Source organism: Falco cherrug, chromosome 4 (genome assembly GCF_023634085.1).
Source record: "Falco cherrug isolate bFalChe1 chromosome 4, bFalChe1.pri, whole genome shotgun sequence".
NCBI lineage: Eukaryota > Metazoa > Chordata > Aves > Falconiformes > Falconidae > Falco > Falco cherrug.
In genome coordinates this window covers 94,423,814-94,443,801 of record NC_073700.1, presented here as the reverse complement: position 1 = coordinate 94,443,801, position 19,988 = coordinate 94,423,814, and the positions used below count along the sequence as shown (strand labels likewise).

The 19,988-nt window shown below is 45.7% G+C and overlaps 1 protein-coding gene across 2 annotated transcripts in view; it reads right to left on the bottom strand.

Moving 5' to 3' along the window:
• Window positions 1–19,988, bottom strand: part of EEPD1 (endonuclease/exonuclease/phosphatase family domain containing 1) — a 62,918-nt gene that overhangs the window by 28,711 nt on the left and 14,219 nt on the right. The gene's annotated exons all lie outside the window — the stretch shown is intronic.

Here is a 19,988-nt window from a genome sequence, read left to right as displayed (position 1 = left end):
ACAGTCATTCCCAGGGATTTTCTGTATTATATATGAGGTACAGTAACTAAGACAACCCAGCTCAAGAAAATTGAGGGAGGTATGAGGGAAATGTGCATAACTGTTTGAAAGTAGGGCAGAGAGATAATCCATAACTATTATTCCTGTAATGCCATTTGCTAATCAAAACCAAATTTCTTCATCTACTGAACCTTTTCTAAGTTTACTTCTAGGAGCTAAATCCTGCACATGGAATTTCATTCACTTCAAGATTATGAGAGTTACTCAAACAGGATTTTGCCCTGTAAGACAGCTAAAATCACAGCTAAAGTCAAGGTACATAAGAGAACCTTATATACACATCTATACTTCCATGATCTGTTTAATGAGTAATTTGAAATTATCCATTCTCCTTCTGCTTCAGTTACTTGCACATTTCCCCACATAGTGGAAAAGCCCAATCCTTTCTACACTAAGGAATTTCAGGAAAGGATCTTGTTGCATCCCCAGGGAGCTGCAGGGCTCACAGGACAGGTATGAAGCTGAGGAGTACTGACAAAGCATGGCCGGCAGGTCTGAGGAGGTGATGCTCCCCTGGCAGCAGCGCTGGTGAGGCCACACCTCACATCTCCCCATCCCTGGGCACTTGCCATCAACGGTCCACAGCAGCTGCCTTGGCCAGGGAGTAGAAGGGATCAACAACACATTCACTTACAGAGCCGGGCATCTGCTTTAGGATGGTGTGGTTACAATTCAGCCCACCTAAACTTTAGCTCTCTACAGCTTTGGTGCCTAACGAAGCTAATGTTTAGGTTCACTATATGGTTAATGAAATGAGGGGGGAACCTCATTTCCTCAGGGCAGTTCAACCCACCTGTCCTGGCATCATCCCCTATGTCCTCCCATGACGGCAGAAGCTGCTGCCACACCATGCTGCCCCAAGCCAGGCTTGCAGAACACTGGCGGGCTTTTTACTGTGCACTAGACCATTATTGCAACTCTGACTGCTCACCTTCCTTACCCAGTCTTGAAACCAGTCGCTTAATATATTATCCTTGGGCTCCAGGGGGTAATTTCCCTTACCTAGGGGTACAATAAAATTTGTGCAGCAGTAGAAGAGTCAAACTATACATATAAATATTGTTTAAAAGACTCTTAAGACTGTAGACAGACACAGCAGAGAGCCAGTGTAGTTAAATGCGCATATTCAAGACTCTGCGAACAGTCAACATAGAGGTCTGCCAAAGGATATAATTTGCCATGTACTACAAGAAGTTTTATTAGTCTTTGAAAACCTCAGAACAGCATTGCATAATTCTTGAGCCTCCATTGACTTCTTATACATTAATTATGTACACCCATCCAGTAACAGCCACTGGCAAAATGCAGCTTTAGTCCTGTCCTTCCACTCTGTTACAATTCCTTCTGCTACAGGTACTCACAGCCTAACCCCTAAACACAAATGTATTTCTATTAATGTATTTCTAGTTTTCAGATGTCTTCAAAGCGTCATAAAAAGCCTAAACCCAATGAATTATAAAACAGCCCCAGACCACGCATTTCCAGTCTGCAGAGGCCACCACTCCCAAGACAGAGAGGGTGGAGATGCTTCAGAAAACAACGGGATAATCAGGAAAAAGAAAAAAGTATTCCATTAAAGCCCAACCACTACAGTAGCAGGGGGCACACGGTTTTCTGTTACCATGTGGTGAACACACTAGCCTGCACACAAGCATTCAGCTGAACTGGAGGCAACTGGGATGCTCACAGCCAGCTGGGTCACTGCAAAGATCGGTTCAAGTCTGTGTGTACCTTCTGCAATCTAACATTTTGCCATTCCCTTCGGCAAGCTGTACAACAATGTGGATTTTGTTATGCAAATTACTTTGGTCTTTTTCCTTTTGAAGCCAGCGACTTTTCCATTGCTTAATCATCAAAAGGTAGAATTTATCAATCCAGGCTGCTGATGCTTCTACCGATTGACTGATTTATTTCTAGAACATTAATCGTGGATTATCTGACACTCAACACCCGCAGAAGAAAGACACAGACTGACCCAGATGCAAGTGCTGTTTTCATCAGAGATTATCATCCTTCTGTACAAACCTACCCTCCTTCCCATTTACACCAGTAAAGCCCCACAACAACTCCCTCAACTGGTATGCTTTTATTTAAAACAAAGTGTACAGAGTTGCACAGAAGCAAGCAATAAAACAGGGAGCAGGAATCTTTTTGCTTTACCTCATTATATTTACAGGAATGCTGTACTCTTGTTCAGAGGTGAAAAACCCATACAAAACGTTTACGTCCTGTAGAGATACTGCATATGCCGGGCCAGAAGCAAATCTGAATTCAGTGTTACATGATGTCTATCAACATGGGTTTGACTCTTGGTGAGAAAAAGACTTCCCTCCACTGTTACAAATATTCAGAGGTCAATGTTTGCCCAGTACTTCACTCTTTCGTCCTCAGGTGACTCCAGTATTTTTTCTGGGTCAAAAGGAATCAGCAAATTCGAACATCAGCCTTCATACAGCCAGCTGCACGATATTTCTCCCCTTGAAGCACCATCACAGATGCTGTCTCTGCCCACTGGATTACAGTCCACTACCTGGAAAACTGCTCTTGATAGCCAGTTATTTAATGCTATTTCTTCCAGCAATTCCAAGCAACATTAGTATGTGCTACCTCATACAATGGTGGCTTGGAAATGCAGCTTCTTTCAAGGCTGCTGCTTTGGAGGTTTGACGCTTTGAAAATAAATCAGGCTGCTTATTCAGGCACTACATCAGCAATCCTACAAACACTGAAAGCAGTTCCTAACTATGTATGCTGTTTGTAGCTTGTGTGTTCACAAAGGATTTCAGAGTAAATGGGAATATAATCAGCAACTGAGAGAGCAGGGGAAAAAAAACCTCTGATAAAGCAGAAATGCAAAGTGAGTTACCAAAAGCCAAAGCTGAAGCCCAAGCTCTTGCCATCTACAACACAACATTTAAGTACTCTGTTTATATGTCGTGGCGTCACTGCTTTCATCCTCACCTGTGGTATGCAAACACTAACTTATGAACAAAGTTGTAGAAAAATCATATTTCCTGACAAAATCTTTTGGTTCCTGGAGCACCTGCTCTATCTGCCAGCTTTAAAGTACACTGGTAGGAAACCCGTAATACAAGTAACTACACTGACTTGCTGAAAATGGCCCTGCTTGTATCTAAAGCCCTATTAAAAATAGTCACTGACTCAATTACTTACATGATCTACTTAAACAAAGCTATTGACATTAATATCCTGGCACCCCAGGCACACTCAAAATACTTGAAAACATGCAGTGATCAGGATGAAGGACTCTCCTCCAGCAATAAAAATATGCAAACATGATGTGCTGTCAAGGAAACCCATGACTCCCTCTTTTTCTGGCTGCGGGTGGTGCACAGCGTTCTCCTCTAAGGGAATTCCTTTTGGTTTCCAGATTAGTCACAGTGCTGAGCAAACGCCTATAGCTACAGCACAACTCTATGCCTCAGGGTAGCATTGCAATCCTTTCCTCAAAGTCTTCTTACTTAAAAACATGTAGCACTGGGTTCCTCGCTGTAATCCCACATAGCCAGGAATAATTTAAGCCTTTTTAGCAACCTTTTGCAATACTGCAAACTTGCCAATAAGGCCCCTTACTGGTTGGTGCATCCCCATTCACCATGAGCCATCATTGTGTTTTATTCACATTGAGCTTCGCTTCCCAGCTTGAGGTCACATTGCCCACAAAATCCCAGCTGCTCCTGTGACAGGGGATGCCAGGGCCTTGCTAAGAACCACTGCAGGGTCACCTGCCTGCAAACCAGCAAACCTATGGTTCTGCAGCAAGGCACACAGGATAGACAGCAACTGCCATGCAAGGCAGATCCAAGATGTCTCCATACAGAATGAACCGAGGTCTTCACCTGAGGGAGAGAAGCTGCTTCCTCCAAAACCAGCTTGGAGGGTGCTCTGCTATAGGGGTAGAGAGGATTTAGGATTACAGCCCGCTTCTGGACCATCCCTGCACAGCAGTAGAATTCCAGCCATTAGGGACACCGGTCACTTGGTGACCACTATCAAGGGAGAAGGTCTCCAGAGCAGCGCCCTGTATCAACAAGCACAGTGACCTGCATCTAGGGTGCGGCTGAGGATCCCATCCAGTGCAGAACCTGGTGATTTTGAGAAAATGGGAAAGAGGAGGAAATGAGGAAAATGTGAAGCATTAAGTTCAGTGCTCAGAAAGTCGGTGAAGCAGTTAAGCCAACGCTTGGCTTCACGATGGCATCCCACAGAAGCTGCTCGGTGCTGTGACGCAGGGTGGCTGCAAAGGTAGAGCAGCAAGACCCTGGCTGGAAGGTGGAATTCCCAGCACCTATGCCTCAGCTCTCCACACCTTGTTAGCCTGCAAACACCTGGTGCACGGTGAGTCTCCAGGCATGCCAGCACAGCCAGATTTACTACCACTTTGGTCTTCCTTCCTGCAGCCAGCCTCCCTCCGCAGCCTGGAAGAGCAGAGCTCCCCAGACAGCCAGCGCTGCCTGGCTCCGACCTGCAGGCTGGGATGGCACAGGGCTCGTTGCCAGTCATGACCAACTCGGGGCTGTCATCCAGCAGTGACCTGAACTGAGCATCAGTCTCAGTTTGCTTTGCAAACTTGTACATATTTGCTTGAGGCCCGAGGTTTTCCCCCCCAAAATCATGCTTTCTATTAGTCAGCGCACAAGCCTGACTAAAGTTAACAACATCAAGAAATGTCATTTGACTTCTCTTAGTTTTCTGGCTCTGTCTTCAGCATACAGCTGTACCGAATCACGCTTCAGCTAGGCTCACAGACATTATTATAAATAGCCTGTGCAAAAACCACTCAACTCCAAACAGTTATTTTGAATATCATTAAATCATTCCCTCCTCACTCCCTTTCAGTCCATAAACTTTCCCTCTTTGTTCTTGAGATAAGATCCCGTAACCATGTTACGGCCCACAGCGAAGTTTTGTGGATGATTTACATATCCAAGAGTAGAGCACGGATGCACGTGACTGGAGTGCTTGATGACAGGCTCACATTGGGGTTAGTTAGCAAAAAGAACAGGACAAGACCCCTTGGGTCATCAAATCTGTGTGCTAAAGCTATATTGCATATCCACACAAACTTCCCTCACTCACAAATCAGTTCTGCTTTAAAGAGATAGGCATGAAACACGAGTGTTGGAAGCAAAAAAGCACAAAAGAAATGCAGCTGAGCTGTGCTGATGGGCCTTGGCACCTAGGTGGGAGCACTCCCCACCAGCTGCCCACTCTCCTCACACCTGACCTCGGTCCCCAGCTCTCCCACCGAAAGGGCACACGCCGTTTCATCGCCATTCACACCGCAACCCACAGCCCCTGCTTCTCCCTTGGCGCTTGCCAGGGGACAGGGTGAGCAACGACAAGGATGGGGCAGCAACCGGCGCAGGTCCGTGTTCACCAGGAGGGCTGTGGCACTGCTCCGCTGCGGCCAGCTGTTGACCGTCTGAGGTTCAGGGCTGTGATTAGCTGCTTGCTAATTGTTTTAAGCCCAGGCAGAAGCTTAGGCACTGAGCACGTGCAAGTACCTGGAGGGTGGGGAAAGAGCCAAAAAGTGACAAACACAGAAAAACTTGCTGCTTAAGCAAATGGGGAGGAGACACCTGGGGGATGGTGTCGTGGTGTTTGTGGGGTTTTTTGTTTGCTTGTTTGTTTTTAATTCCACATTTGGAATTGTCCCTTGCTGCTAATGTCTAATGAGACCTGAGGCTTGGTTTCTTGGCACTGTTTGCCCCAGTGATTCCATCATCAATGCATGCACTGTGAAAAACCATCTCATTTTTGCTGTCGTATCCCATTTACCAAGTTGTCTTTCCCTGCAAGACCCTGTCCATTCAAACCCCAGCAAAAACAAAAGCAGACAGAAGAAAGAAAAAAAAGCATGCTTAAAGACTTTCAGCCTCATAAACTTTCTGCATCTACCCCTATGAATTCTGACAAGGAAATAAAATCAGTTTCTCCCTTTTCCACTAAAAGCATCTGCGTCTTCTCAATCACTCCTTAAATGGAAGGAAAAATCGTGTCCGCTGCCACGTCTTAACGGCTGCTGGAAGCCACCAGAGAGCTTATGAAGTAAGCTGACGGGCTTGGATGGGAATACCATGCCATATTGCTTTGGGACTAGCTGCCAGCTAATGACACAACAAAATGATTTGGAAGATTCTCAGGAAAAATACATCTACAGTAAGTGCAAATTAAGATAAAACTAGGGGGCTGCATTTCCTTTTTTTTAAAAAACCCGCGTATTTATATTTACTTTATATATATGCATATATATATTTTACATATATATTTCTATAAAGACATTATATATACTTGCATGTTAAATAGCTATTATAAATCTTATAAGTAATTTTCAAAACATATATATTTATATATAACTATATGTATATATGTACATTTTTATTAGGCCACTTTTTTGCAGTTTTCTAGTTCGGATGAAAGCAGCTGTTCTTCGATGTCTAGTCATCATTGATTTGCCTGCAGAATGGTTTGAAACTCAAAAGCGGATCAAGGCACTGCAGCTGCGAAGGGAACCAGGAGTAAATGGAAGGAGCAGAGAAGCTGAAATCCATCAGGCAAATTGGCGGTGCAGCACAGGCCAGGCGAACACTGTTCCCCCGATGTTTGCATTCACGCCTCCTATTACATTATGTGAGTGATTGAAGTATTTTTCTCGGGGAGAAAGGAAACTGTAATGGAACTAAAAGGGGGAAAACATGAATTATGGATGGTTACTACTGAGAGCAGATGGGGGGAAACAGCAGCATTACCCAGGCTAACAGGCAGGAGGCAACTGAAATAGTTCTCTGCTCTCTTCTTCCATTTCAGCACTTCCCTGGGTCCAGGGATGCTCTCTCAATCCTCTCTCACATGCAGCTCTCTCCTTGCTGCTCTCTTTCCTATCCCTGTGCATCGTTTTGCAGGACCTAAGAACTTTGCATTGAGGGCCTGATTTATGTTCAGCTGATAGTGTGGTTTCAGCACAGCTATATCATGGCAGGAACAGAACGATGATTCATAAACCCTGGACACTGTGTATTCCCAATGCATGACTGCAAAACCAAAAAGGGAGGTTGCAAGAACAGCAGACTTCTTCCTAGCATTCTGACAGGAGTAAGAAATGCTCACAAAATTACCCAAGCCACAGCCAGCTGCAGAAAGCATGTGAATGCCCATGCATAATGAGACCTGGAAGCCACCTTGGCCTTCTCCTTGGGAACACTTGTTCCAAGCTCTTTCCAAAGGGATAAAATCCACACTGCTGTGCATAGAGACATTTCCTACATCAGTAAGCACAGCAGGTCACGCACAGTGAATTTAAGAGAGGAGCTGCTCAAAATTCCCAAAGTGTCTGAGTGAAGGAACTGAATTATTTTATTTTGTTATACTTTTTTTAGCAGAAGGAACATCATTCTTTTCTTGTCCATCTACCTGGAAAAGGTGTCTCCTGGGTTGTGAGGCACTGATGCTCAACAGGACACTTGTGCAATTTCTGGGGGGTTCCATCATAAGAGAGGATAAGAACAGCAGGGAAGGAGCCTGTGTAGCTCCTCCTACACATAGAGGATCACGTCTCAGGCCTAATTCTTTCCTTCTCCAGGTAAGAGGGAAGAACTCCGGACATTGTCTACTCATTTCCACTTGCATAAAGTTTCCCTTTCTGAAGATTGCCTCTAACTTTTAAGCCAGAGAAGCTGCAGAAGGGGCACACTTACGGGTGCATGCCATGTGCGCATAAATCCTTTCATTCATGATTATGTTCATAACGGTTTGCTAACCCTTCTCAATTTGGGATGCAGAGTACTGAAGACATGAGCCCTGAGCTAACTGCACTTTTTAGAAGCACTTTGCTAAATGTTATAGGCCATCCTACAGACTTTTCTCTTGGTGTCCTCTTATTATTCTTTCCTGCCCTTCCCCAAGTCTCCTTCTGCAAACAGGTGCAATGCCAACAGAGTGGTAGCAGTTAGAAAAGTAAAAGTCATGGAAGACTTCCAAGATTCTCAGAAGAAATGCTGGTTATTAAAGGCTGGGATACATTGCACTTGATTGAACAGAACCAAAGCTGATTCCTGAGAGGCAAAGGTTAATTAGACAAATGGCTCAAAAGGATCAATCTGTTCTAACTCATTATTTGTTGATTTAAAAAAATAAAATAAAATTAAAAGAGAGTCTGAAATAGACTAGGCATCTGAAAATAATCCCCAAGTTCCCAAATGGATGAGGCGAAACCACAGAAGACCTGAGACTGCCAGTAACAGAAGATTATAGAGTCATAGCCTAATGAATAAAACAGAAGCAAACCAAATACCTATATTAAAGTATCTTGAACACAGCAACCTTGCCTTGTCTCTGCTAACAGGGACCAGGTACAGGCAGTGGCAATGCAGCTTAACTTCCAACACCATGCAAAACTCAGGGTGACGATCCAGGAGACCTCCTTGTCACCACTTCCACCTACTCCTTCACTGATTACTTCTGTGCCAAGCACTTCACTATATGATAATTCAGGAAGCAGAAGAGAATACTACTACAAGGTGGTGAGGGGGATGACGAGCGATACATGACAATAATCTGATGACAGTTATATTCACTCACAAAAAACACACAAGTTGTTTCAACTCACTTTTGACAGACAGCAAACCAAACCCAGCTGCCCATATTAGAAAAGGGGGAGGGAGGGGAGTGGGCCTTTAGTATAACTTCTATCATGATAAAATGTACTTTCTTTCTTCCATGTTGCATTTCTTACTATATTTATCTAAGAGTAATAATGTCTCACTTCAAACCGGTTCACCTTATGTTTAGTAGTTTTGAAATGGGGAAAATGCTCTGTATAATGTTCAGTCTTAAGATATTTTTTTTTTTAATTTTTCACAGGATGCCTGTTTCCTTATAATTCTGCAGGAACAGAGAGGCTCACAAAGAGTATTGTGTTTGCAGCAACGTTGATTTCTTCTGAGTCATTAAAACGGGACATGGGCAAGTTATTTAACTTGCACCGAATTACTCAAATCTGTCCAACAAGGGAGGAGAACAAGACCAAAAGCAAAAATTTAGAAGCTCATAAAAATCAAAGGTGACTTGGAGCTTCCAAATATAGGCATTATGTTATAGTGTAAGTGGTCTCTGTCATTTGGCTCTTTTTCCGGATTTTCTGAATCATTCCCTGCTGGGGTAGGGCTTCTTAGTTCCAGAAACGGCACATTCTCCAATCCAACCCTGCCCTACTGCAGCAATGGCAAAACTGAGTAGTCCTTAATTAGATCAAATGGGCATGTTTGGAAAAGGGCACACCACCACACTTTAGTTCTGCCATAAAGAACGAAGCCGGCAATAAAATTATGAGGCCTTAGAAGGCAAAGTGATTAACAGGGACTCTAATTGAAGAATTTGCCTCTGTGTCCCTGCAAAACAGACTTGAACTTGGGAAGCAATAAAACATGACTTGAAATAGTTTGCTTCTCTTTCTCCGTCAGGTATGTGAACCATAAGCTATCAAGCTTTTGTGTGAAAGCTCCTCAAGCCTCCTTATTCACCATCAGAAACTTAATGCAATATTACTGTGTCATACATGCACATCTTCCTCTCAGACAAGTGGGTTTGCCCAGTTAAAAACCTTACAAAGGCATACATACAGTGGAAACCAGTTTGTTTTGTTAAACACAGGGCCAAGAGCAATGCTGCAGTTTGTTGGTGGGAGAACCACAATCAGCTGGCGGCATCTGAGTGACAGTACCATTTATCCTGGCATTATGCAAAGAGTGCCGAAGCTTCCTGACTGAATCTGGATACAGAACTTCAAAGTCTTTTATAGTACGCTCTTAACAGAGATTGACCCTCAAAAGTTGGCTCCTGCTTGCTTGGAAGAGGCTGGCAGAGTGCCACAGCAATTGTGCATTTCATACCAGCATCTTCTGCAGAAGACTTCATGCCAAGGTGGAATTGTTTAAATGGAGGAGGAGGCTGAACATTGAGGATTAAAATAGGAGAACATAAACAAGAGGTGCTCAGACACTATGAAATTGTTGAGGAGAGGCACTGCGACGAGGGGACAGGAACGCTACAGAAATCAAGAGCAGTGCTTGGTCAAGTGTACTTTACAGCTATTTCATAAGCAGCTTATGCTGTCTCCCAAATTCAAAGACATTTGGACGGAAAGGATAAAATGAAGCGCATCATTACAAAAGGTAGAGAATGAAGCAGAAACCGCATTAGCAGACAGCCTGACCATTTTAAGGACTTCCCACCGTGTGGTCAGAAGCCAGCCCCACCACACTTCTAGAATGAAGCTGGTGGCAAGACCTTGATGCTGTGGTGCTCTGCAAGAGCAAGGAGCAAGCATCAAAGGACGAAGAGAAGACTTTCCCAAGGTGACTGAGGTCTTGTAACCATGAAGGGGAAAACCGGGGGGGTTGACAAGATAACATTCCTGCATTACTACTCCAGCAAAGGTCTCCAGCACAGGCTGAGCCTCATGTCGAGTTTACACATCAACAGAGCTGAGCGTATCAGTCAGCACAGCCGTCTACTGCACCATAAACAGGAATGGCAGCAGGATCCACTGCCAACAGCTGGGTCTTTTTGCAGCATCTATACAATATGGCAAAGGAAAGGCCGCAGTAAATGAGACTTCCTCAAAACAGTCACTTGGCTAGCCTGCTTTCGAGATTACAGAAAATGGAACAATTTGATGCCTGAGCTTTGAAGGAATGCAAGCATCCATCCATCCTTCTAAAACCAAGGTCAACTGCACTTTCCAAAATGTGAAGTAAAGAAATGGAAAACAGTGAAAAGAAGCGGGCCAGAGGGAGCAAAGGCAGAAAACCGGAGTTTCACATACCAGTGAAGATGGCGCTCCTCTGTCTTTCATGCACCCAAGTCTTCAGCTGTCAGATATACCACTGAAGACAACTGAGTAAGGCTACTCACAAGTGGAGTTGATGTCAAGCCATAAAAAAATTTTTTTTTACACTGATGCTACACTCTTAGGTCACCAGAAATGCAAAGCATATTGTAGTCGGAAAATAACAACCAGCCAATACTGAGGTCGCATCTGCAAGAGCCCGCAGAAAGCACAAATTAGATAAGAAAACCACCTGCCACATAAGGATAAAAAGTTAAAAGCCTCCTTTCCAAGAGTTAATTACAAAAGTATCCTACCAGTTTCACCTACAACATCACAAGATACTGCATTAGAATAGGGAATTCAGCTTATGGGGCACCTGGAGTGCCATTTATATAACTTCAACCCAAACGGCAGACCAGCTAGTCTTTCTATCAGTCCAGTTGTCTTTTACTTTAATAATGAATTCGAAGTGTGGTGGGTGCTACACGAAGCTTAAGCCTCTGATGAGCAAAAAGCCACAACCTCATATAGCCTTTGCTCTGAGTATCAAAATAACACGGAAAGTTTTTGATTTAAACCTCCAGGGGATGCATCACATAGCTGCAACTGTAATCCGGGAGAGAACGTAATCCTTCCTGAATTCTCAAAGTCAGAAAAACCAGCTGAGTCGGCACTCTCCCAGCCAACGGCTGTCCTCGAACCAGCCTCCGCTCAGTTTGCTGGCAGAGTTTTCCAGCACAGCTATACTAAGCAGAAGGGACAGAGCACTCAAAGAAAGTATGCAACGCAAACATATAGCAGAGCAGACTAAGCCTATTTCCACAGGCTGCTACCATTCATCTTTTCTGCCACATCCCAGAAAATTCCTAGGGACTGCATGGTAAGGAGAAGAATCCTACATCAACCAAATTCTGGGTGTCTGTCTCTAGGAGTACTACAGAACCACAAACACAGAAACATTGGTCGAAAGAGACGGTGCGATGCAACAACCACCTCAACACGGCACTATCATGAGGTCCGCTGTGGCTTCACCCAGCTGAGACCTGAAAACCTCCAAAACACTAAGTCTCCACGGCCTCAAGATAACCTCTTCCAGTGCTGCACCAACTTATGATTGAGGAAGCTTCTTCTAATGTCTCTTCTGAAGATCTCAAACCAGCCAGCTGTCCACTTGTACTACAGCAAGGGGTCATTCACCCTGCAGTGTGAGGTTACGTGCTTCCTTTTGAACCTCATAAAGCTTCTGTTGACTCAGCCGAGTTTCTCCAGGATCTTCTGGATTGAAGGGCTACCATCTGCCACAGCAGCCACTCCCCCAGATTACATACTGTTACAGAGTGCAATAACTTATTACCCATCATAAAGGAGAATTACCCTGTGTGGCAAATACGTTCTACCACAATGGTCTTTGTTGACATAGGAATAGGTTTATCTGACTAGACACATGGGGTCAAGTAAAGGTTTTTTCCTCCCACCCCGACAATAGCTTGTGCCAGATTCTTCAGAGGACACAGTAAGACACATTGTAAAGAAGGCAAACAGCTTCTCTGCTTTTCCCCCAGCTCTCATCTCACATAATGGGATGTCACCACTGTCCATACAAGCATCTCATTTGGTGGTTCCCAAACTTTCTGGGCTCCAAGCTGCTGTCAAGATGGAAGCCGCTCTCCATAGAAGGACACACACCGTTGTGAAACATCTGACCAAAAGGTACAACAGAAGGGATGTCTCACCCACCACAAAACCACGGTCACGCAGTCACACCTCAGGAATGGGGGAGGCAGAGGGCGACTAATCCTTTACTTGAGTTTCTGCTGAGCTCCTACCCAGTGTGGCATTTTCTGGCATGGGCTTATTAATGTGCCATTTTAAAAATTCCCTTGAAGCAAGAACAGCAGAAGGTTTTTCCCTTGTTCTAATAAGTACTTAGAAAATAGCACAGTTCATTTATTTTACATTCACTTGTCACAGCAGCCTTTTTGTTCTAGTATCTCATGACTTGGAGTTCAGAACAAATCTCACCAGTTAAGGAACCTCATTAAAATAATCTATTTCTTCTACAGAAGAGGAGAAATATGAAGTCCTTATTGTGGAAGATATCACTGGAAGTTTTAAATTGTGGAATACTTACATATGGAGTAACAAGTTCCAAACCAAGAGCATCATATGGGTTACATACACAGAAGCTTATGTTGCTAGCAATAGTCGGCACTGTTGCAAAAGCAGATTAACCATCTTTCAGTCAATGTTTGCAAAAATCCCTTGTACAATGGGACTTCCCTGTAGCTGAGGACTGTACACAGCAGCAATGCAGCTCACAGTTTCTTCTCGGTCGCAAGGGCCAGCAATGCACTGTGGAAGCTCAAGAAGGCTGCCATCAAAGTGGAGCCTCCTGAACCTCCGGGTGAAGGGGCAGAACAGCCATGGACCCAGGACCCACGTCATTTCTAGAACAACTCCTGCAAGCTTAAGGGCATCAGTCATGACTTTCTCACTTCTTTATGACAAATACAACCACTGCATTTATCAGAGTAATAAAAAAAACCCACAAACCAAACAAATGCACCGCAGTGCCAGTCTCCAAGTGCTCCAATTTGATAAGGGATAACATGGCGTGGCTGGACATTGTCAGGCAGAGCATTGTCACGCTGAAACACAACAGCACCACCCAGGCACCCACTCCCAGTGCCGGCACCACAACCATGCTGGCTGCCTCCATCCTCCTGGGATGGCTGCACGGCCGAGCTCCGTCCTCCCCCGACAGGCAGCAGTGCCGACCAGATGCCATAAGTGACCACCCTGTGGACCTCTGCCCATGCCACATCCCCACCATGCAGCAGCTCTCCTGCATGTGTATTTTAAAGTCAGGGTCTTCATACACTATTCCCTTTGGATCTCCAGGTGCTTTACAGAGGCGGCAAGCGGCGCTGCCCCAAACACGTACAGCCTGGCTTTCTCTTGCAACTGCGGACCGAGCGGTCTGAGCAGTCACCGCTCTCATTCAGCAAGCCGCATTCAGCAGCTATTTAAGTGAAGAAAATTTACTTGGCAGACAAGAAGCTCCCAGATTAACCTGGGTAAGCTCTGGGTGTTGAGGAAGAGTAACAAGCAGCCAGCGGGAGGATCTCAGAAACACGTGCTTCTTACGCAGCGATGGGAATACGCCTGAAGCTGCTGAGAAGTGACAACACTCATCCAACACGATGTCAGAGATGGAGATGGTACAGAGCTATAGCCTTCTCCTCTTAGACCATTTTAATGCCTCATGTAGACATTTAACAGTGCATGAAAGCATTCACACGACTCATTACTTCACTGTTTACTCTTTGCTGTTTGGAGCATTGCTCTGATTTCTGTAGAGCACACCCCTTCTTTTTTCCTTTTTTTTTTTTTTTTTAATTTGCCCAAATTGTTCCTAGCTATAATTTTTATTACAATCTGCAAATGCTGGTTTGTGCTAATGATGGTGGTGGAGGCAGGGGAAAAAACTGATGGGTGACCAGTGCTAGCTTAGCAATGGGAAGCATCACAGCCGCCTCCTCAGCAAGACTCTGTCAAGCAGCAGCAGCAGTTGTAGGCTGCCTCTTTCTCAAAGCACGTCAAATAAATCCCCAAACACTGTGAACAGCTACAGCTTAGTCTTAAAAGCCATATGCTCTTTAAAAAACAAATTAAAATAAATAAAAATTCAAAACGAAAGCAGAGCGCTAAGGAATCAGACAGGTGGAGAGGATGGAAAGGGTCATTAATTTCATTACACAGCTCTCAGTAAACACAGATACCTGCAAACTGCCACAGCTGTCGCAGTGCACAGCCAGTACGCAGGTACATAAACAGTTACTATAGAAAGTTATCGAAATGACCATTACATAAATTGCAGAGGGTTGTGTCTATGGAGGAATTTATTTTTTTTTTTACCCAGTCTGCTAGTATCCATTAAGCTCCAAAGCAAGGCTTAAGATCTAAAGCAAGGAGGACTTGTCCTATCTGTTTCACCAGATGTGTAACAGGGGACAATAAACACGTTTCTGTTTCCAGCTCTGTCACCAATGGTTTTCCTGTAGAGAGGACACAGGTAAACTTATAAGCAAACCCCCAAATCCTTCTAATTTTAAAAGGCTGTGAACTCGTTGGGGATTAAAAAAAATAAATATCTTCTTAAAGCCTTTCAAAATGCCATGAAAAGGAGATTTTGTTAAACACATGATTCTCGCCATCTTCTTATTTGTGCTACGCAGCACAAGTAGGGCAAAGATGTAAGGTGCTTTGCCTGCGAGTGGATGCAGCCTGCCACAAGCCGCGGGCAGCATGAATTCCCTGAACTGAAGTAACCCTGCGCAGGCAGAGATCCAGCCAGACATCTTAGGGGTTACTAGGATTCATGTAGTCAGAAACACTGACTCTGACTCTCTCTCGCGCTAATAAAAATAAAAATTGCCAAAGGCAGATGTCTCCGCGTGCTTAAATTCAGTCGCGTAATATGTGGTTGGGATTGCATTGCCACAGGATTTAATAAGAGGAAGTTCTCTTATCTCCCTTGGTTAGGCAAAAAAAACCCCATGGGTGTTTTTTTTTTTGCTTTATAGAGAAAAGAGAAAAATAGCATCCCACCACACAGCCTCTGTACTAGTGTAAGAGAAGGAAAAAACCAGCTGATATTATGCAAGCCTTAGCAGTGTAAGAAAGGTTAATAGAGTTTAACGGACTTCTAATAGGGCATAACTAGCATATCTTCACAGCCTGCACACATCAAAAAGGTGATTTCATTTGTTTTCTTGTTTATTTCTCCATGACTAAACTCCAGGTCTCTGCCTCCAAACTCATTCTCCTTTCTGAGCCAACGACCAACTCCCCTTGCCATTCACCTTGGCCAGGCAGAGCATCTTTACACCGCTGTGCAGCACACGTAAGAGTACTAAAGCTTCTAGGCACCACGTTAATTCATTCCTCCAATGGGACTGATTCTGGTCTGCAGTGCAGGGGGCCAGGATATCCAGCGAGAAGGAAAGCCTCCACGCCTTCTCCTGATGAAGGGGAGCCCATGGAGTGGCATCTCAGAAGGCTCCTGTCCCCCCATCAAGCTGGCCACTCCCCCGGAGTGGTGCCAGCCAGGCACCTGGGGCTTCCAGAACACAGCAGCAACCTTGACCTACAACAGACTTGCCTATGGCCCCTTGGATGTTCACCAATCTTTCACTAGTTTAAGCAATCCAATACTATTCAAATGGTAACTCTACTATGGCATATACATATAAGACGATAAAGAAAATCACACACACACACCCCCCAGTGCCTCAAACCCCAGTGCTCAGGAAAAGACCAGCTGTGTCACGGATGATGACAAGGAAGAAGCAAGCACAGCAGCATTCACCAGCACCTCATAGCAGAAAAAAGCTGGGTGTGAGATTGCAGTTTGGCACCTCATGCTCAGTAAGGAGACCATGAAGCAGCACCGTCTTCAGGGGAAGGAGCTCAAGGAAAAAAAAGTGAGTCCTAACGGAGCAGCGGGGTAATGAGGAGTCTTTTGGTGACACTATAGGGCAAAGCCAACCTATTACTGAGCCCACAGGATGCTCAGTGAGGCAATGAAGGCAAGGCTGGGTGGTCCCGCTTGGGACAGCGCTGCACGGACAGCACTGCATGTGCAAATGACCACGTAGTAACACAGGAGGATGAGGAAACCTGGGGACGAAAGGCTACAAACAAGAAGAAGCAGCAGTCATGCCTTCCTCTTTTAAGAGAGCCCAGGGAGGAGATGGCAACTTATGTAACACCTCATGACACAACTGCACAGAAAAATGCTAAGGACAGCTTTCAAAGAAAAGCAGGGTAGAAGAAAGGAGCAGAAAGAGGAATTTGAGATTTTCCTTCTCCTCTTCAGAGGAAAGCACAAATAGTTCAGGCAAAAAGTTTACTGTTAGGGCTGAAGCACGGTTTAATACTCGGGATGGAGAAGAAAAGAGGCTAAGCAATCGCTGGAGCAGATCCTCAGCTGTGATGCTCTTCCTTTCGCTGCAAAAGGAGGGCCCTGGGTGGGATGGCAGGGTCCTCTCTTCCCACAGCCCCAAAGAGCAGAGTGAGGACCACTATGATCCCCACCGCCCTTGCACTCACCGAAGCCTGGCAGGCCAGGCAGTGAGAGCAGGCACACACGGGCAGTCAGCACCAAGCGGTACAACTTCTGCCTCTGCAAAGAAACCCGGGCGATGGGACACCAGTTGCTACTTTATGAAAGACAAAGACAACTCAGCTTGTTACCAGCTTTGTAAGAGGCCGTTATCTGTGTGCATACATGGTAACGATGGTGGAACTTCTGCTCAGTCATAAAACACCCAAATAAATGCACGTTGCCCTGACACGGAGCAAGAAAGCCAGTGCCGGGGAGACAACCTCTCCTGATGAGTAAGCAGGGGTGACACAGGCATGCACAGGCATAAAGTCAGCATACAAAGGGAGTTTGGTAACACCACGAGGTGAGCCAACACTTCGCTGTAATCAGCCCCCACGCTCCTGGCAGAAAAACACTGCTGTCACAAATTAGTCAACATTGCCATGAACCACCACACCGCTAGCTCCATGCTGAAGAAACCTCTCACGTGCCATGCAAACCATCTTTTTTCCTAAGCCAGAGGAACCAGGGTGTTGGGCTTTTGCTTTCCTCTCTCCCCTCCCCCACCCCAAAGCACAATAACGCTCCGAAACACTCTTTCAAGAAGGGAAACACCCATCATGTCTACAGGATGTGAGAGGCAAAAGGGATGTGGGTTAGCTGGAGAAGGTGCAGCAACACACCTCTGACTGCTGTGCCCTTCAAGTCAAGGACATGCCCCAAAGTCACAGCAGACCATGTGTATCAGCGTGGGATCTGGCTGTGGAGCATCCCACCCACCTCCCGGCTTATCTTTCCTTTCTCCGGTGCATGCAGCCTTTTCCACAGGGCACGGCTCTGAGGGATGAATGCAAAAAATGTGAGATTATGGATCGCAACAGTCTGCAAAATTTGTAAGTGTTGCTCTGAATTAATCCTGTCGTTTTTTTAGAGATTATCTTCACCATTTGTGGACATTCAGAACAGGAGATACTTGAACGTTAGGCCCGACCCTGCAAAGGGGGCTCCTACATCCATGCACCATTGGTTTAGGGATCCCAGTCGAGCTGGCTGGTGCTCACGGCTAAAGCTCTTTGCAGGTTCTCATAAACAGGAGACACCCTGAAGAAAAACCAGGCTATTAAACTGCACATATGAGCTCCTCTATCACACCTCCGTGTGCCTCAGACTACAGCTTGAACTCTGCCCCAGCTTCCCTCTCCTCAAATCAACTCCTTTAGCATTCCAAACACCCACAGCTAATAATACCAGAAGGAGCAGCAGAGCAAAAAGCAGCACAGCCAGGTGTGCCAGGAGAAGTTCTCACTTCACCTGAGCTCCTGACCTGCTAGAAGGCAGGAAAAGGTGAAGTAACTTAGCTGGAATAAATTAGCTTTTTGTCCTTCATTTGCTCTTTCTCCTTGTGCCTGTGAATGCCTCCAGAGCTGCACAGTCTTCTGGAGCAGCACCTTCAGGTATCAGGTGAGTTGACCTCAAGGCCACCATCTTATCAATGATGCAATCCAAATGTCCAAGGTCAAATCCCTGCACTGGAAGATGTCCTTGTAAAGACATTTGAATGTATCTATATATTCATTAGCTGTTCTCTCTCTCTCCCCTTGTTCCTGGGCCTGGGAAGAAAAAAGGCTGGTTCAGTAGAAAACACCCTCCTCCCTGTCCCATTAACCTGCTTTTATTTCCCCTGGCTACCTGCACGTGGAAAGCAACAGCAAACCAGAAGCAAATCACCACCCACCCCCCCAAGCGACTGCAGGCAGGGTCAAGAGGGAGGCATCGCTTCTTCCTGCTGAAACCCCAGAGCCCCACTGCGCTGAACATTTGTGCTTCTTGATGGCGGGCCAGCACGCAGATAAATGGGAGCATCACCATGAGCCAGCCCGGCTAGCTGGGCACCCTCGCTAGCGTGCCGTAGAGCCGAGGGCTCGTACCACCGTCACACCATATAGCTGCCCTCCGCCTTGGCTCATCGCTAATTCGGGGTTACATTATTCCCATGAACCGCTGCTTGTGTTCCTGCGTGGAAAGCCAACAAGGGAACATGCTAGCCTCCTGAAAAACCATACTCTGCGAGGAGGAGGGGATTAGAAGGGAACAATGTCGGAGTGTCTTCAGTGAGCTGGAAGCAATCCCAGCTTCCAGCTGCACAATGACATGCAGGAAGGAGTTTTGAAAGCTTCCCAGTCACTGAGCACCCCTGCTTGCCAAGCTCGGAGACGTCTGGACATAAGAATGGCCTTTAAAGCATAAGGATGCAAGAGGACTGCAGAGCCCCACGCACAGACCAGCCCTGGCAAAGCAGGGAACGGTGGCTCAAGCTTTGCTTTTTTTTTTCCCTGGCACTGGGTGCTAATTGTGTAGTCCAGATCCTTAATCTTATTTAGGTCAGAGGCTTCCACACAAAACGGTCTTAGAAACACCAGTCTCCTGTGGGAACGAGAAAGCCTGCTTGTCCAAACCCAGGGATCTCCAAAAACTGGAGCTGAAGGGCAATCGTATGTTAGAAAGGGATGACAGGAGAAAATTGTGTTTGATGGGTGGCACACAGTGGTGCAAAATTATGCCTCGTGCAGCTTTCAACATGATTCACATGGTTTGTAACAAGCTCTGAGGTGGACAAAGCAGTTCTTAACAAACTGCGTGCAGGGCATGAAACAGGATTGTGCAGATGCTCATGGAGATGTTCCTCACCAGTTCGCCCTGATGCCCTGGCAGCCACTGCAATGCCATGCCTCCCTCTGGTCTGCCACAGACCTTCTCCAGCTTGAACAGGGGTTAACCCCGCAAAACTGATGGAGAAACAGTGAAGGCAGCAATGCGGGCACCCCAGGGAGCAGAAGTGAGAACACTGCGTGCTGAGTCCTGCTGGCTACTTTACTGGCTTCGATATCGGACATAAAGCAACATAAAGACGGCTCCAGTGATGCTTCTTGAAGGTGCTTACGTACCTGCAGGCCTGCAAAGTCCATG